Genomic DNA, 20562 nt, shown 5'->3' with positions numbered 1-20562 from the left:
GTGCTAGAGAAAACAGAGGGGCAAATTGATTTAAGAAAACTTTACAGTCCTCCTGTTCCTCAGGTGTCAGATTAGAAGAGAGATTAACTCCTTCTACTTTCTCATCTAAAGGTTTGCCTCTGAGGAGGTCAGGTAGAGGTTCACTCTCCTCCTCCTCTTGAGCTGAAGCTAGAAGCAAAGATACCAGCTCTGGTATTGAGACATAAGCTTTTAGACGGTTGGTGTGAAAGACTCTAGGAGCCTCTTTAGGATTGCCTAAGTCCACCAGATAGTTCACCTCTCCAAGTTTTCCCACAATCTTGAAGGTTCCCATACATTTGTCCTGCAAGGCCCTCTGCCTTGTTGGTACCATAATAAGAACTAGCTGGTCTTAAGTGAACTCAACCATGTTGGCCTTCTGGTCATGCCAATGCTTCACCAGAGCCTGACCTGCTTTCAAGTTATCACTTGCTTCAGCCATCATGTGTGACATTCTCCTCCGGAGTCCTATTACATAGTCAGTAACTCTGACTGGTGTGGGGGAAGGAGCACTCTCCAACCCCTCCTTGATCAGGGCCAATGGACCCATGACCGGATGGCCATAGAGAAGTTCAAAGGGACTGTAACCCACTCCCTCCCGAGGGACTTTTATTTATGCAAAGAGAAGGCATGGCAGTAGGAGATCCCACTTTTTCTTAAGGAGCTCCTCTAAAGCTCCTATCATGTTCTTCATGGTTCTGTTAAACCTTTCTACCAATCCATTTGTCTGAGGGTGGTATGCTGTTGAGAACTTGCAGGTAACTCCACAGTTTTTCCACATGGCCTTCATGTAGTGGAACATAAAATTTGACCCCCTGTCGGATATTACCTTATTAGGAAACCCAACCCTGGTAAACATACCAAGGCGGCCTTAGCCACAGCCTCAGCGGTAACAGTCCTCATAGGAATTGCTTCAGGGTACCTAGTAGCATGGTCTACTACAACAAGTATAAACATGTTGCCTGAAGATGTTCGAGGGTCAAGAGGACCAACAATGTTGATCCCCACCCTTTCAAATGGTACTCCCACCACAGGAGATGCACTAAAGGTGCCACGTTCTTGGAGCCACTTTTACCAGAAGTTTGGCAAGTGTGGCAACTCTTGCAATACTTATCTAACTCAGCCCCCATTTTAGGCCAATAAAAGTAGAGAGAGAGCATTTCGTTGGTTTTATTGAAACTCAAGTGACCAGCCAAAGGTATCTCATGGGCTAGTTGCAAGAATGGGAGACTCTTCTCTTGGGGTACTATAAGTCTTTTGTAGTCTCCAGGGATTGACTCTGTCGGTTCACTATAGAAGAGGCCATCTTCCCAGTGTAACCTATACTTCCCAGGCTCTTGCCCGTCAAGCTGAGAAGCTGCCTGGTGGCGAAGACCTTCCAGAGTTGGACATTCTTTTTGTCCTCTACTGAAGTCTGCCCTGTTGGGGCCACCTTCTGCCAGTAAAGACTGCAGCTCAAGATGGTCCACAGGTTCAAGATCTCCAATGAGTTCCTGGCCTTCTATTAGATCTGAGTCCTCAGGCTCTAGTTCAACCACACAGGGTTGTACCTCACTCTCAGCCTCAGCTGGAGGAGGAATCACAGGTGTGATTTTTGACAACCTAGGAGATTTCCTGGTTGGAAGCACTGGAGTGATTTCTGTTGGTTTCTTCTTAGAAGTCTTGGGTTTCCCTGTTGCTTCTGTTTGCTTTGAGATAGCAGTTAGTAACTCCAGTGGAGTAGGAGTGATTTCTTTTTCTATCATCTCCTCAGGAGAGCCCCTCAAGGTCCTCTCCCTTGCAGGTCTGGTGAGCTCCTGCAATCTTTTTCTGGGAGGTCTGGGAGTACTTGACACCACTCCCAGTTCTTTTAGGTCATTCCCTAAAAGAACCCTTCCAGGCACTTCAGATTGCACACTAACAGGTATCCTCGCAGTCATTTCATTGCACAGGATGAGTGCTGGTAATTCGGGAAGCATCTGCACAGGCCCTCCAGCTAACTTGGTGAGGCATTTGGGTGCCCTAGCAACATCCTCCACCTTGAAAAAAGATCCATGCACCATTGTTATGCTGGCCCCAGTGTCTCTAATGGGAGGGGTCTCCTGACCATTTACTAGGACACAGTCTTTAAAATACTCTTTAGTATTAGGAGGGATAATATTATACACATCTAAATTCTGTTGTTCCCACAACCCTAGGGATACTAAAGATACACTAGCTGAGACTCTGATGGGGTCTTCAGCTAGTAGTTGAAAGTTTCCACTGGCCATATGTACTTCCTCCTCTGGAGCGAAGGCTAAGGAGACAGTGTGGACCCCTGAAGGTTTACCCTTACATCTGGGATCCCTTTTCACATGATCAGTAGAGCCACAAACATAACATATCCCAAATGTCTTTATAAATGGTGGCTTGTTCTGACCTCCTTCTGGTCTGGAACCAGAAGGTACACTAGCCTGATTAGGTTTCCCTTGGAGCTTACCCTTAGAATTTTGTTTGGGGGCCTCTTTGGAATTGGAATTATTTGAATTCTCTTTGTTGTCTTTCTTAGGCTGCTTTCCCTCATCCTTTTTCTGAGTGATCCCTGAATCTTTGTGAGTAGCCCTGTTGGCAACCCACAAGCCAGCAGCCTTAGCCAGTTCCTTAGAATCTAGTTCTTTTGAATCAGCCAAGTGCTGTCTGAGCTCAGGAGCGCAGGCATCATAGATAGACTCCAACATTAGAAGATTTCTCATTCCTTCTTAGTGTTAACTCTGTAACCCTTAATCCATCCCTCTAAGTTCTTCAAACATTCATTCACCCAAGTAGCCCAAGGGGTACTATCATGCTTTTTGGGGGTCCTAAACCTCTTACGGTACTGGGAAGTAGTCTTCCCAACGTTAGCTATTAAAGCTAGCTTTACACATTCATAATCCATCCTATCTACCTCCCCCAACTCCATTACCACATCAGATGCAACATGAGGGAGCCTAGAGAATAACCAGGGGATCAACTGATTCCCTGTGATATCCTGGAGCCCATGATTGTATTCAAACATACCTAACCAATCTAATACATCCAACTTAGGTTCATACATACCCACAAATTCTTTAGGCACCGGGGTCTTTTTGGACTGGAAGATCTAGAGGATTCGGGGAGAGAACCATTTTCCAAAGACAATGGGCCTCATTACAAGTACTCCGGTCCGGAATTAACACTGCCGGTAAAACCATACCGGCACGTTTCCATGTCCGCCCAATCATGACCCGCGGCCCCGGTAATAGCACCACCCTCAACCGCCACTGTGGAAATAGGGGTCCCGTTAAGTCTGTCTGAACGGAAACCCCTCCGTTACCGTCAACACGAAACACTGTGAGCATCACAACTAGCGCGGACACAGAAATACCGGCAAAAAAATGGCGTAAATACCGTGATCACGGTTGCGGAACCGCCGCCACCGCGAACATGGCGTTATACACTGCCTGCTGAACTGAATCAGGGCACAGGTGCACCAAATCAGCCCAGCTGGACCTAGCAGGCCACTGGGAGCCCACAAAAGGGCCACACCCAGCCCAACACAACACAGAACCATGCAGGCAGCAGGTCTAGTAGCATGGGACTGGGCCTACTCAACCAACAGGCAGCACTGCACATGGTGGCAGTAATGGCGCAGAGGAGGAGGCATAGGCGGAGGAGGCGCAGGCGGCAACCAGCCAACCCTGCAGCTATGGCAAACCCCATTGCCCAGCCAGCCAGACTCCGCCGCCAGTCACCAATACCAGGCATCAGGGCCTCACCCTGGAACCTCACCCCAGGACAGATCCACACACTATACTGGCTGGACCGTGCAACAATCCTGCACATCACCGCCATGATTGAGGACAACATCAGCAGCCAAATTGACACTCCCACTGCCATCCCCCCTCCTGAAGGTTGTCTCAGTACTGCATTTCCTTGGCACTGGCACCTATCAACACACGGTTGGTGAGCTGCACGGCATATCACAACCCTGTTTCTCAAAAATCCTGGTACAGGTACTGGATGCCCTGTTGCGCCATGTGTCGGAACACATAGCCCTACCCCGCACCCTCCCCGAGGTCAATGCCACCAAGTTGGCCTTCCATGCCATAGCGGGCATGCCAAATTGCATAGGCGCAGTTGACTGCACCCATGTTGAGCTGACAGTACCACGTGCAATTGAGGCGGTGTTCCGCAATAGGAAACAGTATCACTCTTTGAATGTCCAGATGGTTTGTGATGCCATGCAACTGATTACACACTGCTGCGCAGGTTTCCCAGGCTCATCACATGACTCAATGGTACTGCCGAATTCCACGTTGCCACGGTACATGGAACGCTATGCCGGACAAAGCACATGGCTATTGGGTGAGTACAGCTGACGATGCTACAACCCTGTCGAATTGGTGTGTGTGTGTCCAACCCAATGAGCATTGTGAGTGTGCCGCTGTGACCGCACATGCATCACCCCACTTCCATCTACCAAATACACAGCGGATGCCAAACATCATGAAGGAAGACATGACAGGGCACCACAATGTGCCCGTGCACACGCTGGCACAGCCAATCCCGTCACTGTCCCATTAACCTTGTGCCACTGCAGACACCCACCCTCAATTGAAACACTGCGTCAAAAGGCACGAGAGGCGTGTAAATGAGACGACGTGTATTTACTACTTCCGTACAGTGGAGTCACTCTGCCATGTGTGGACAGCACTGCACCGTGACATGCACACAATCAAATGTCACCCGCAGGGCACAGTAAACATGCAAGTTAATGTGTAGGCCCATATCCAGTTAGCGGCATACATCGTGATGCCCAAAACATACCTCCATGCACTGCATGGTACATATGCATGAATGAATGATGACACAAGAATGCACAGCAGCAGATGAGGACATGATGCCACAGACAGTGACATGTACCCCCATCTACATCCCATGTAGGTGATGCGGGATATGTACTCACACCATGGATGATGACACCTGTACGGAGACCAAGGAACAGGCATGAAGAGGCATACGATAGGGCACATATCCGCACACGTGGAATGATTGAGAGGACATTTGGACTGCTGAAGGCCCATTTCTGCTGTCTGAGCAGATCTGGTGGATCACTGCTGTACAGCCCAGTGAAGACGGGTAAAATCACGCTCGTATGTGCCATGCTGCACAATATATGCCTGCGCAGGAACATCCCAATGCCACCAGATGCAGATGAGGAACATGGGGATGGGGATGGGGATGGAGATGGGGATGGGGATGGTGATGGGGATGGGGATGGGGATGGAGATGGGGATGGGGATGGGGATGGAGATGGGATGGGATGGCACCGCCTCCACCTGGGGGTCCACATGATGGCCAGAGAGCACGGGATGCCCTGATTCGCATTTACTTTTGAGTCACAGCACATTCACAGAAATGTACGCACATGGTGACGACAATGAATTAATAGTTGCACTGCAAAATAAATGATAAATGTCCACACATGTATGTCTTGATTCGAAATGGTGATGTATTGATGTAATAACAACAGGGAAGGAGGTGCATTGGTTAGGGAAGCTGTACACCCGGGGCCACCCACCACGCAAACGTGCCCACCCCCACCCAGGACCCATTGTTCAAACCCCCAAAACTACCTACCCCACCACCCAAACGTGCCCACCCCTCTCACACCCTTGTAGTCCATATGTGTCCTGCACTGCCCCACACACATGCCATCACTTCTGTGTGCGCTTCTGTGCCTGTGCAACCTTGCCTGAGGGACCCGTTAGCCTACTCGAGCGCCTCCTTGGACTGGCAGTAGTGGAGCTGGATGGGGTGGTTGTGTTTGATTGTGCAGAATCTGGGATTGAGGGCATCCGTGCCAGATTTGCCTGTTGGCCAACCAACATGGCCTCTACAAGCCTGGAGGTGTGGTCGTTGCCCGCCCGCACATGGCGTGCAAGGGTTACTATAGTGCTTGAAAAGCATCCGATGGACCTCGACAGGCGACGCACTGAGGCGCTGTAGCTCTCCCTCTGCAGCCTGGATTCCTCTAGCTGCCTCTCCACCAGCTGGGTGAGGGTAGCCTGCTGGTCCTCCATCCGCTGCATGCGGGCATTCAGTTCGGCCATGGATGGGGTGGGCAACCTCATGGGACTCCCCAGTGATGTGGGGCTGAACCCCAGCTCATGGAAGGAGCCCAGGTCTTCCAATGTGGGCATCTCCCCCTGTGACCCTGTTTCCGAGTGCTCTTGCGGGGCACTGTTATCACTGCAGGCCGCCCCCTCTGCAGTGCTGCTGCCTTCGGTGTTGTGTTGGGTGGCCATGATAGGTTCCCGTGGCACCTGTCTAGACTCGGGCAGTGTGGAGATGGTGGGGATGTCGGTGGTGGTGGTGGGCGGCACATCTGTAGTGGCTGGTAATGTGGCCAGAGGTGCAGAACTGCCGGCAGCATCCTCCTGTGTGGTGGCGGTGGCTTGTGTACTTGCCGGTGCAGATTGGCTGGCCTGTTGTGCAGTATCACTGTCACTTGAAACGGCTGTGGGGACACAAAGGGCATGCAATTAGTGTTGTTGTGGTGGCAGATGGGTGCATCACATGCGTCATTAAGATTGTACATTGAATAGTGTTAGTCACATGCATCTGATTGCTGGTGTATGCATTCTGTGATATTGGTTGCCATGCGGATCATGATGGGTCCTTTGGCCCACACATGCACTGCCTGGGGGGGGTGGGTTGTTAACGGGTCCTTTGGCCCACACAGGCACTGCCTGGGGAGGGGGTTGTTAATGGGTCCTTTGGCCCAGTACTCGCAACTGCATATTTACATGTGGCATTCATGTTTGGGCAATTACCGGCATCTGTAGGTGGGCTCACTCCTGCCTCAGCTTCCCCGATCCCATGGATTCCCTCTAGGTGGAGGACGCTGCTGCAACGCTCCTCCCATGCTTGCAGCCTCAGTGGGGAAGGGGGTCCTCCGCCTGTCCCACTGCTGCGTTGGCGGTGCGTGGAAATGAGGTTGCGTACCCTCAGCCTCCGGTCGTCCCACCGCTTGTGGCAGTCCTTCACGCTCCTCACTGCAACGCCACGTTTTCTGTGACGGCGGTAACAACGTTTCCGAGTCTGTGTGATGCGCGCGACCGACAGCATGTAATCGGACGGTTTTTCCGCAACCTTGCGGACACGGAAACGTTTTTACCGCCGTCACGGATTTTGCACGGTCACGGACTGGCAGGTTGTAATGAGGCCCAATTTCTTCATCTCAAGCTCATGATAGAGCTCCAATTCTTTGCGCCTTAGTTCTTGATGTCTCTGTTCAGCTTAGGCACTAATTCCTTTGAATTCTAGTTTAAGTCTCATTTTTTCTAGAGTGATAAATTCAGGACTTAATGTGGGACCTGACAACAGAGGGCCAGAGGGGATGACACTGTTATCCTCCTCTTGCTCATCTGCTTCAACAATAACATCATCAACATTATCATCCTCAATGTTTGCTACATTTGTTGGGGTAGTAGGCACTACAGCACCACTATTCAGACTTTGTTTTTCTAACAGTTTATCAATTATTTCTTATTTCTTGCCTTTGGCAGGAAGACCTGTCTGTCTATACAGATCCCTTAAATAATCAGCAGTATTAGTAAGAAGGATCTCCTGGCTGTAACTTTCCATACTTTGACTTTCTTTAAAATAAACTTTTTGTGATTGTTAGCCTTGTGGTTAATTGAAGCAAGGTACTAGCAGCACACTAAAATGTAAATCCAATACTTTTATCCTCACCGCTGTACACCAGTGATAGGCAGAATCCTGTGCAGTTCCCTCAGGGAGCACTACAGAAGATTAAGACTACAGGTATGAGCAATAAATCCCCTTTGGTATCAGTCCGTACCACAAAGATTTAGTTGGTAGCTGTGGCTAAGCAGTCAGACTTATCTCAAGAGGGAGATGAGCAGTATTCAGGGTTTACACAATAGGGCTATAATACTATGGTACAAGGAAAGACTGACCAAAGCTTTGTATTAAAAATAATATATATAATTATTTTACACACTTCTAAGTTAACACATTAATCACAGTTCCTAAAGCAAGTTAAAATCTGTCAAGAAAAGTGTACACAAATCCCTAGTTAAATTGTAGACAAGTTTGAACAAGAGTGAAAACTGAGCAAAATGGCACAGTGAAAACCAAACACAAATGGCACTCTAACAATTTCTCACAACTGAGGGAAAGCACAATTTATACAGAAATATCTTCTTACACCCCATAGCAACACTTCCCATAGGTTTGTGAACAAGTTTAGGCAAGGCAGTACTTTAGCATGTATAATACTTAAATGAAAACCGAGAAAAATGGCACTTCACAATTTTAAAAAGTGGGAAGAAAAAGGTGGTTATAAGAAGTAGGTGCAAAAAACACAGTTCTAGTTGAGAAGCAATCTAGGGAAGGCAGTTCTAACAAATTTAGCCAGAGTCAATAGGCCTGTGCCAGAGTCAGTGGTACAGGGCAAACGGCCCAGGAGCAAAATGTTCTTGTAGCTGCAGTCAAGTCTTTGGTTAACAATTCGAAAAGGTGGATGCAGAAGGTGAAAGACAATGTTTGAGGATAGGGGCAGCCAACCCAACCGGTAGGTAAAGGATTTAAAACACCTTTAGCATTACCACACGAAAAGGGAGGCCTGGCAGAACAAAGTACCTTGAAATGTAGAAGAGGCTCCTGCGGTGGCAGTTGTTCCTGGCAGTTCCTGCAGTTCGGGAGATCCAGCAGAGGAAGAGAGACTCTCGTCGTGGAGGAACGTTCGAGTTACTGCACTGTCCAAGGATGAAACGAGCCGCAGTGCTGCCCAACGAATAAAAGGTACGCTCCTTTAAATCGCAGTCCGGGTGGACGGGTGCCTGGTCATCGGTCTCCGAGTACAGGGCACTGGCGATTCAACCAAGGCAGGTCCAGGAAAGCGATTGGCAAACTAGTTGGCCCCACCAGCTCAAGGGAAGAAGGCTCTTGTAGATGAAGATCTTCTCTCGTCATGTGGAGAAAAGTTGTGGGACGCTGCAATAGGGCTTCACCGGTGGTTCAGTCATTGCAGATGTCTTTGGTTTCTCTCCTCTTCAGCTTCTTAGTTCCAGTGGTGACGTCTTGCTCTTCCAGTCCTCAGGACCCTGCTTTTATGCAAAAAGATCCCCTTTCATACAGCCTAGCTGTCACTCACACAGTGGAGGGGTCATCCTGGCGGGAGACCCTCCAGCCTATCAGGGCAGAGTGTGACATGGGTTGCTGAGGCAACCCTGTCCAGGGGTCCTACTCTCCCTCCCACACAATGGATCCACCCCAGACTCAGTGGCGCCGAAAGAGGGCTTCTTGGCAGAAGCCCGCCAAAAGTATGAACAAATGATCCTCGACGGTGATGGTGGTCTGACCATACGTTCTTTACGGGACCCATTAAGGGACCTTGGAGCTAATAAGGGGCTTGCAATTAGCGGGCCCGTTATTAGCGCCTTCTCATTGAGCCCTATGGGGGCTCAAATGGGAATGGGGAATGGCATTTGGAATGGGGACTTACCGGGTCCACCTAGGGCGGAATGTCCCGGTAAGTCCCCCCTCCACCAGACCGGATCCGGACACGATTTTAGAGGCAGCCATGGTGCTAATAGCGCCATGGCTACCTCCAAAGTTGGAATGAGGCCCATTAACAGTACCTCAAACACGTCAATATTAGACATGTTGAAGCCCAATGGTCAGTGGCAATAACTATGTGCAGGCTTCAGAGAACTAATCAAGAGGGTACTGGTGTCTAGGATGGCCTTTCCATTCATCGACCATGGTCTGACACTGATACATGGGTCAAAAGATATTACCACTTTAGATCTGTCAGTTGGGTATTGGTGTGTGTCATTAGCAAAGGACCTACAAAACCTATTCACGTTTACCTTCAAAGGAAAACAGTATGCATGGAAAAGAACCCCCTTTGGCTATATCAACATTGGGAGTGAGTTTCACATTTTTCTGATTAAGGCACTTCTGGATGGAACGGAGAGAGAAACTGTGGTTTATGTGGATTATATCCTGATTAAGAATGAGAGCATAATTGTATTGAAATAAGACATCTACTCAGCCAGTTGAAAAGGGTTGGAGCAAAGACATCATTGCAGAAGGCACAATGGTGTAAAAAAAGAGTACATTTCTTGGGGCATACATTCACAGAGCAGGGATTGAATCCACATAGAAAAAAGAAGAAGCTGTTCAAAAGTTGAAAGATCGCACATATTTGAAAGGGTTGAAAAGCCTGTTAGGAATTACAAGTTACAACAGAACATTGATTGAAGACTATGCAGAAATCACACAACTATTGAAATGGGAATGGGGGCAGGAACAGCGTGAGGTGGTAGCTAAGCTGGCAAGCACTCCATGTTTGGTGGATCCAAAGAAGAATCAGGATTTCTTCATAGAAATAGGTTTCACAGACTTGTGCGTGTCAGGAGTCTTGTATCAAAAGCATTATTCAAATAACAAGATGTTAGGGAAAATTCTCCAGAATGGCTAATTTCCCTTACCTACTGAGTCCCTCAGCAGCTTTGCTGGATTTCTAGGATTTCTTTTTTTCACCTGGTAAGAGTGTGAGCCTTTTTCCTACTCTTATATGTGTTTTGCTGTGTGTGTTTAACATGTTTGTGTTCATAGACTGTGGAGCCTCACCTACTCCACAGGCATCATCTTTTTACTGTGTGTTACACAACACCTTTAGTGCAGGTTGGCTAACCTCGAACTATAAACCTGCTGGACCCCTTTTATTTTATTTCGGTTCTGGCTGGGTTTATTCGCCATTTCATTTTGTAAAGGTCTTTGACGTGTTTTACTCTGCACACCAAAAAGGTTTTGGTTCCTTTGTTCACCGTTTTTTGGCGGGCCTCTGCACAAAAACCCTCCTTAGGTGCCTGAATGTCTGAGGGGGGCAGGATGTGAGGGAGGGGTTTGAGACTCCCTGCACAGGGTCTCCTTGGAGACCCATGTCGCACTCTGTATGATTGGCTGTGGTGACTGTCCTGAGGGGACAGCCAACCTGCTGTGTGATTGACAGCCAGGCTGTGTGAATGGGGGAAAACTTCATAAAAAGCAGGTCTCTGGGACTAAGAAGGCAGGGTCGCCACTGGATCGAGAGAACCAAAGAGAAGCTGACAGAAGAGGACCTCTACCATGACTGAACCTCCTGATGAAGCCCTGCTGCGGGTCCGAATCTCCAAACTTCGATTGACAGGGAAGATCTGCAAGGAATCTTCTCCCCTTGAGCTGGTGGGACCAACCAGTTCGCCAAACTGCAAGCCAGGCCTCCCTCCGCTGGTCGAATTTGCTGTTCACAGCTACAGTGAACCGGATAGCCAGAAAAACCAGACCATGCTTTGGTTTTAAGAAGCACACCTTTTATTTGTTGCTTTGCTCTGCTGCTGGTTTCTTCCCTGGCAGGACCCTCCAGACTTGCTGCTTCGTGTCAGTCCGACAGTCGCTCCAGGAACCGTGAGCCTGCAGGATCTGCCAGGAACGTCTGCCTCAGTTACAGCCTTCTTCTTCATTTAAGGTACTGTTCAAATCCGGTTATTCGTTCCGTCCGACCGCAGTGAAAGTGTTTGTAACCTTCGCCAATCTAAGGGCTTGTCCTTCTCCATTCTTTAAAGTAACTTTTCGTCTGACCAACTTTGTTCTGAACTCTTAGCAAAGACTTAACCACGAACTACTCTGAACTATGTGATCCTCTGAAAAGACTTTGATCCATTGACTTTGGCCCAGGCCTCCTGATTTGATTTCCTCACTGTAGTTACTTTTTCTAGATTGCCCTGCTTACTTACTTGTGTGTGCTGCTCAACTTTTGTCTAACCTCGTCTTTCCCTCCCATTTAAATTGCTCGAGTGCCATTTTGCTCACACATCATTTTGAGCTTAACTTGTCCAGAATCTATTGGGTAGGGTGTAGTGTATTAAGAGTGTGATTTTTCTACTGATTTACTTTGGTGAATTGTTTTATAACTGATGTGTAAATAAATGTATATTCTTTTACTCAGAAACCTTCAGTCAGTGTTTGTTTGAACCATAGTAATTGCTGTCCTTTGTGTAACTATTGGTACTGCTCACTTTACTCTTGAGATAAGTCTGGCTGCTCAGCCATCGCTATCACTTTACTGTATAGTACAGGCTTGTACCAAAGGTGAATTTGTACTGTCACTTGTAGTCTTAATTGTGTGTGGTGTTTACTGCATATGATTCTGCCTAACATGTAGAAAAGAATCCCATAACAGAGGAGAACTGCAAGGGAATAGAGAAGTTGAGAGTGATGATGATGGGTAAAAAAACTGTTTCAGCTGCAAGACAGACTTTTAAAAAAAGTCTTAAAAAAAGTATTTTAAAAAAAGGATTAAAAAAAATCTATTTCAGGGCACATTCGATGGGGAGACCCTTTTTCATTTTGGGGGTTAATTTAACAGCATGCCCATGATGCAATAACAGAGGGTCACAGTGGTGCGCAGAATATATCTGAAATCTTAAAGGAATATGTGTATTGCCCGCATATGGCCCATGATATGGAATTGTACAGACAGGGGTGTTTAGGTGTGTGCACAGTTCCAGCCTTCATCCCCAACACATATAGCACCATTAATGAGGAGAGGATTGACACTTCCCTGGTGAGATTTGCAAATAGATTTCATTGGCCCTGTCCAAAGGGAAACAAATACATGCTAACAGTAAAATGTTTGATGTCAAAATGGTGGGAATGCATAGCTGCACCTGATTGTTGTTCACAAACTAGAGCTACCTTTTTGGTGAATCACATAGTTTCTCGGATTGGTTTGCCTCAGAGAAAAGAATCAGACCATGGAAGCCATTTTACCAGTGCGGTGATGTCACGGCCCATAGGGGACGGTGGTCCCTTTGGCATTGGTGGTGGTAAATTACCATGGTTACTAGACCCTCTCCTAAAATGGTGGCTAGCTCTGCAGGGAGCATTGCAGTGTTATCAGTGCTCCTGTCTGTGTCCACACCCCTCAGGTGTACGAAGCAAGATTATCTGGAGCTCACGCTCAACCGCAGTGTGTCACTGCTCTTCATGCAAGACGCTCTGTAAGTTCGATACTAGGATTCTGAGCTTTACTAACTTCTGGATTCTGTGATCATTCACTAATGACTCTTTCATTCCAGCAATCTGTATTTACTTCCAACTCTGTCTCTGTGAGTTCTGCAGCAACCATTTCCTGGACTACATTGGACGCAGGTCTGTTGCCTAGCAACGGTACATCAGTCAGTTTCACTTTGCATCACACAGATCTTTCGCTCCTAGCTTTTCCGGCTTTTCTAATCTCCCTGCTAATATTCAATCCTTCAGCGTATCCGACCTCAACTCATTAGAACCATTTTCACGGCAAAGAGAAGGTCCAAGCTTAGAGATGTAACAGCACGCCCCAATCTTCTGAACTGTTTACCTATTCTCTTCTCGGCCGTGCCGAGGTAGGTGACACATATCTTCTTCTCCTTTTCTCTCTGAATCTTGCTTCTCTTACTAATTCAGTATTTCATTTGGTTTATAGTGTATTTCCTCCGGTCCCTTCAGGGGGATATTCAAGCAGTCAGCTACAGGACTCCACACCCTGGGCTCTGCAGCCTTTTCTTATTAAGCGTAAATCCTTCTCTTTTCTCTTTACTCATTGTAGTTTAGGACAAATTAGAAATTCCTGTTATCCTTTCTCACCCTTTAAAGGCCAGTCTTCTATGCCAGGTTTGAAGCAGAAGTCACGATTTCCCTGTCCAGCATTCAAGAACTAGTCTACAGTCAGAAGAGATTTGGAATTCCACGCTTCACCAGGGTTTTCTTCCACAGAGGGATTCCCTGGGGGCTCAGCTCCCTATGCTCTGTTGATCAGAGTGGGCGTGCAGGATCACCAGGGATTTCCCTCATTATCACAAGACTTCCATCTGGTTAAGGTTAGTGCTACAAGCCTTATTAGTTTGTATTGGTAATCGCATTCTCAGCACAGGGTTAACAGTTAGCAATTCCTGTACAACTTCTCAAGCCAGCCATGGACCGGATGCAACAACTCGTGTCAGCAGTCCAGTCCCTGACTCCTTAAGTACAGGGATTAAAACAGGAGAACACTGTACTGTAGCAACAAATGGTACGGGCTCCCCAGAGTTCAGAATTACTGCCTGGACCCTTACCAGGAGGGAAATTCGATGAAAACCCACATAAACTAAAATCATTTTTGGAATCCTGCACTGTGCAGTTTACTTTCAAGGCCTCTTTTTTCCCAACGGATTGTGACAGAGTGGGACATAGGATTTCCCATCTTAAAGTTTCTGCATTAGCTTGGGCAACGCCTTTGGTTATGACAAATAATCCCATCTTAGATTCCTATCCTGCTTTCACCAATAGCCTTAAAGCCATGTTTGGCAGACAGGAAATCACTGTGGCATCACAGGAACATGTGTTGAATTTCAAACCGGGATTTCAGGACCTCCTTACATACATTGCCTGTTTCAAACAAATGGCAGCTGACACTGCCTGGCCGGACAATGCATTGATTACCCCCTATAGGAGAGGCCTTGAAGGATGGGGTCTCTCGAGTCCCCAGATCAGTCAATTTGTATTATATGATTACCCTGGTAATGCAACTAGACTACTGTTTACAGGAAAGGCATAGTGAAAGGAGTAGAGGAAGGGTTCACCGCCCCTGCAGCTATACCCCACCTGAGGCACCTAAAGCCATTGCCCCTGATGAGCCGATGCACCCGGCATTGGCTCGTGCACCCCTAATGCTGGAGGAAAGGGCTCAAAGACAGTCCTTAGGGCTATGTATGCATTGTGGATCTAAGGACCATCTGGTTAGGGAATGCCCGATCGCGCCTCCTCAAAAATCGGGAAACGCAGGATCCCGATGGTAGGGGGAACCACGATTCGGGTGCAAGTATCAGGTTCCCTGACACCCCAGAGCACTACACCCAAAGCGGATCTTCCAGATGTACCCATGGTGGTTCTCTTGGTGTCTTTCAAGTGTGGATTCCTGGAGATAAATCAGGTTCCTGCTTTAGTGGACAGCGGAGCAGCAGGAAACTTCATTGATGATCACTGGGCCCGAAGTAAGGTTGTGCCTCGCATCTCCAAGAAAACCTCTATACCCCTGGAGAGTGTGGATGGTAGCCCTCTTACTTCGGAACCCATCCAGGAACAGACCCTCCCACTTCAAATGCAGGTCACTACACACACAGAAGAAATCACTTTCGATATAATTAGGGCTGCACATTACCCCATTAAACTTGCTCTTCCCTGGCTTAGGCTGCATAAACCTTATATAAACTGGTCCGCCAGCACTTTCTTTTTAGGATCAGAACATTGCCTCTCCCACTGTTTATCTCAGGGTGTTATAGGATTCTCCACTCCTTTTTCCTGCACAAACACCCACAAGCCGACCATGCTCAACCATGTCGATGGACTACCAGACGCTTATCAGCAATATCAGGAGGTATTTGTTAATGCCCATTACTCAAAACTGCCCCCTCAGAGAAGGGACAATTGTGCGATAAATTTAATGCTTAATCAGCCCCTTCCCATTGGCTGCATGTACATCCTCTCGGCCAAAGAAAAAGAGGTATTGAAGGAATATCTGCAAACCAATTTACAGCATGGTCTGATCACCAAATCCGTCTCCCCTGCTGGGGCCTCATTGTTTTTTAGCCCGAAGAAAAACACCTCTGAGCTCTGCCCGTGTATCGATTTTCGTGGTCTCAATAGAATCACCATCCCAGACAAATACCCAATGCCTTTGAAACCTGATATCCTTGAAGCAGTTAAAATTGGAACCATATACACAAAGTTGGACTCACAAGGGACGTAACACCTTATCCAAATAAAAGCTGAGGATGAGTGGAAAACGGCCTTCCCTATGCCCTTTGGGCATTTTGAATATCGTGTAATGCCATGTGGCTTATCCAGTGCCCCTGAAATATTCGAGCAGTATATGGATCTTGTATTCGCAGACATTCTCCTACATTATGTCATAGTCTATTTAGATGACATTCTTGTGTCTCCTTGACCGCAGCATGTGCAAAAAGTCCTCAGACGTGTAAAACTGGAGAATCTTTTGTGTAAACAAATGCGAATTTCACCAAGAACAGGTCACCTATCTAGGATATGTACTTTTGGTGCAAGGAATTTCCATGGATCCAGCTAAGGTAGCGGCAGTTGTGGTTTGGCCAACCCCGGTATCCGTCAAGGACATTCAACGATTTGTAGGGTTTTCCAACTTTTATAGGAAATTTGTTCCAGCTTTCTCCTCGACCATCCGTCCTCTCACTGCTCTTTTGAAGAAGGACACTCCCTTTCTCTGATCATCGGAAGCACAAAGAGCATTCAAGACTCTCAAGACTCTGTTTATCCCAGCCCCGATTCTTATCACGGCCAATAAAAACAGTAGATTTAAAGTGGAAACGGATACTTCCCATCACGCTCTAGGTTCGGTTTTCCTGCAGGAAACTGACCAGGGAGAAGAATGCCTGATGGCCAACCTCTCCAAGACACTAGCTCCCTCAGAACTCAATTATACAGTCCTGGAAAAAGAATTACTGGCTATAAAAAGAGCCTTCAAGGAGTGGAGGCACCTGTTACTAGGAGCTAGTATCCTGAGGTTTGCACAGACCACAATAACTTCAAAGCCCTTCAGTACTCCAGACCCATAATAGCCGCCAGGCAGGGTGGGCTTATTTTTTTCCACCTTTAATATCATCTTCCCTTTTATCCCAGGAAGAGTTAATCTACGGGCTGAAGGCATTGTCTCGGAAAGAGCATCTGAAGGTGCAACAATTCTTTACAGAACAATTGTTTCCGAAAGCAGTGTTTGTGCAGGTGATTTCACAATTCCTGCACAGGTCAGACACGAAACAGGGATTCATGAGATGGAATTCCAACAATTGAGCCTTAAGTTTGAAATGCAAAAGGAAGAAATGTTACTATCAGGAATCTTGCATATTCATTCCCACCGAAACCCTTAAAAAGAAGGTGCTCGATATGTGTCATGACTCGCAAACAGTGGGAAACTCTTGACCTGCTCCAGAGATATTTCTGGTGTCCTTCTTTATCCACTGATGTTCAGGATTAGGTGGCAGCATGTCACATCTGTCTTCAGTCCAAGATCCCTTGAAAGCTCCCTTTGGGGAGTCTCATCAGAAAGAAGATCCCTGACCGTCCCTGACAGATGATTTCCACAGATTTTCTTGTGGATCTTCCCCCATCGAAGGACTTCACTGCGATCATGATAACCATTGATTACTTTTTGAAACTGGTGCATTGCATCCCTCTCCCTGGCATTTCCACTTCTACGGAGATGGTTTGTCTGTTCATGGATGGTATTTCTCACATCATGGGTTACCAGATTCCATTGTATCTGACAGAAGTTCCCAGTACCCTTCCAGGTATTGGTGACAGGTGTGCTCTCTTCTTAACATCGACAGAGCTTTGAGCTTGGGATTTCATCCTCAAACAAATGGCCAGACAGTGCGATTGAATCAGACCCTGGAGGGGTATCTTCATTGCTTGAGCTTAGCAGCCCAGGATAATTTGGCAGACATCCTTTGCCTAGCAGAATTTGCCTACAATAATGCCACCCATTCCACCCTGAAGCATCCCTTCTTCTGTTCATATGGTTACCATCCTGTTTTCCTCCCAGTGACTGAAACGTTTACCTGATCTCTGCAGGAGTGTTGGGAGCCTCTGATCAAAAGGTGCTGTGGACAGCCTTGATGGGATTGGGAGAGGGCCTCTGCAAAATAGGAGACAAGGGTCACTATCTTAGGGACCCCAAACCTTGTTCCCCTCACTCCCGTGATTCCCCCTTAACCTGTTACGCTCACCTGGGATCCACGGGGGTGCCACACGATAATGGATGGAGGTCTAAGCGCTATCCCGGACCCCTCTCTGCTTGGTTATGTGCCAGACATTGGGTAGCGCCTATAACAGGAGAATGGAGGTTTAGGATACTGGTTCCTGTAATGGGTGGACTCCCACCTCCCTCTGGTCCAAATCCCCTCCCTTGGGGTTATTGCTCACCTTAGGTTTTTGTGCGTTGAACTCTCTGTCCTGCATCTCTGTGCAGGGGCGCGTGGTTGGTGCGGGCGATCCATGGACCTAGTTGCTTCACTGGTCCATGTGCCCTTATGCCGGGTCCAGACCGGTTGTGACTCCGACTCTGCTTGCTGTCTTCCAGGTGAGTTATAATGTCTTTTCCATCTTTATTCTATCGCTTTCGTTCCCTCCGTTTTTTTCTCTGTCTTCTCAGCGTCTTGCTCCACTACGCTGTTCCCTATCAATGTCTCTTTTCTTTTCACCGGGATGATTGTGATCTCGGAGTTGCCGCGCCGATGGCAAAGACCACGGTGAGTTATTGATGTGCAGAGCACTGTGCCGTTTATTGGTGTTAATTGCTAACCTGTGTTCTCTCCCTTCTTTGTACAGGTTGCAGTGATGTTCCAGAATGATGACCGATCAAAGCGATACTTGCCCAGGTAAGTGCTTTGTTAATGCTGTCCTTGTTCCTTCTCCCTTGCAGGTTGCAGTGAAACCCGAAGGTGGCCGAGGTAAGAGAATAGCAGGGTGCTGCCAGGACTCGCTGCTTGCCCAGGTAAGAATTGTTATTAATGCTGTCCTTGTTTCTTTACCTTTGCAGGTTGCAGCGAACTCCGGAGATGGGTGTGGTAAGCGAAGTGCAGGATGGATTCAAGACTGGTTACTTCACAGGTAAGTGTTCTTACTTGCTAATGCTGTTCTTATTCTTCCAGGATATTAATGTAATCCGGATCTAGGGCTTCAGGATTAGGCCACTGGAGAAGCCGATGAGCAGGAGCTGGACACGGTGATCGTTACTCTGCAGGAGTGCAGAATAACGTGAAGCGTGTTCTGCTGTTTGGGTGTGGTTTAAATAGCCCAGGTAAATTAGTTCCAGGCCAAGTAGTTCCAGGCCCAGCCACACCCAAAGCACTATGCCGCATGGCTTGGTTCTAAAGAACTGAGCTGTGTAATAGGCCTCCATGTTGGATTAAGGTCCAAAACTGGTATTACTTTATTCTTGATAATGAGCCTGGCGCCAAAGCCGCCAGGAATGACTCCATGTATGTTTCTGATGGAGTTTTAATGCCCTTGGGACCAGTGTGAAGGGCTTTAGCCCCACTGCTGCCAGGGGGCTGTTATACATGAGGGGGTCAGGGGCATGGATCGTGACATAACCACCCAGGAATTTAACCAGGAGCTCTGCTCTCCTGTGTGCTTAGAAAGAGAAGCTCTCCATCCTGCTTTCTTGCAAGGGCGCTATGTTCCTGGTGGAGGCTGCTGCCAGTTACTTCACTGGTGCTCAAGCCCTGTTCTGCTGCGACCTGAGGAGCGGCCTTGTTATGGTGGGTAATATTTAGTTTAGCTTTGTGTAGTATTGAAGCTTGTCTTGCCTCCGCCCCTAGGGTTCAGTGGGGGTGCATGGTTGTAGCCTTGCTTTGAAAGTGGTGGCTTCTGAAATGAAAGCGAGTTGCTAAATGCAATTGCAGTCTTTAGCTTTTGTTCTTATGGTTCCCTGTGTTTCTCCCTTTCATGCAGGCAAAAGCAGGTGCCTGGCGTTTTGCTGCCTAGCTGGTGAGTGCACCATTTGCAAGTGCGCGTGTTAGAGGATTGTCCTCTGAGTGTGCGCGTGTGCTTGGTGACACATTTTTGCTTTGCTTAAGGTGCAGGTAAGTTTTGCCTTTGAATGCGTGCCTTGTTTTTCTAGTGCGCGATTAGTAACAGTTTTTGCACTAACTCTGTACCTTCCTTTTTCGTTTCACAGGCGTGAACAATCTGCAGCTGCAGTTCTGAGGAAGAGGCGTGCGCCGGGAGTTCAATGGCAAGGAACCCACAGGCCTTGAAGAGGAGCGGAACAAAGAGCCCAGCTGTATGGAGATGCAGGAGGTCCCGCGACGTAACTGGTATGTGCTGAATCTGATTCCTTTTGTTCACTGTGGTTCGGATTGATCTGACGTATGTTTTTTTCTTTCCTTTGCAGGTCTGTTTCTGGAGCGCCGGTAAGCATTGTGCTGCAGTCTGCAGTTTCAACGTGAAGCACGAGTGAAGCTCTGGGAGTGGATTAAAAAGGCAGCCACGCCCAGAGACTAGTCCTCTCCTGAATGAGGTCTTTGGCTCACTGTGCGGCCATCTTGAGGGAATGAGGAAGTCCAACTCCTCCCTTGAGTCTTAATGGTGTTGTGTGCCTGCAATTGTGAGGAATGAATGAAACGCCAGGCAAGGACCCATCTAGCCCCCATGTGGGTAATCTAATCACTGCTAATGTCATGCGAGGGGTGCCTTAGCAGCGGTTGTCCCTTGGTAATCATGACAGTGACCACACCGGCAGCCACATGTTTTCCGGACATCGATTATTGGGTTCATCAAATTCAGATAGGGGATGGTACTGCCCGCAAAGCTTTATTGGAGACACAGGATTGGGTGAAATGCTTTGCGGACAGACGTCGGACCCCTGCTCCAGATTTCAGACCGGGGAACAAGGTGTGGTTGGCCTCCCAATTTCTCCAAAGACATTTATTCCCC

This window comes from Ambystoma mexicanum, chromosome 3p (genome assembly GCF_040938575.1).
Source record: "Ambystoma mexicanum isolate Mex_15411 chromosome 3p, UKY_AmexF1_1, whole genome shotgun sequence".
In the NCBI taxonomy this organism is placed as follows: domain Eukaryota; kingdom Metazoa; phylum Chordata; class Amphibia; order Caudata; family Ambystomatidae; genus Ambystoma; species Ambystoma mexicanum.
This window is presented reverse-complemented; position numbering follows the sequence as displayed.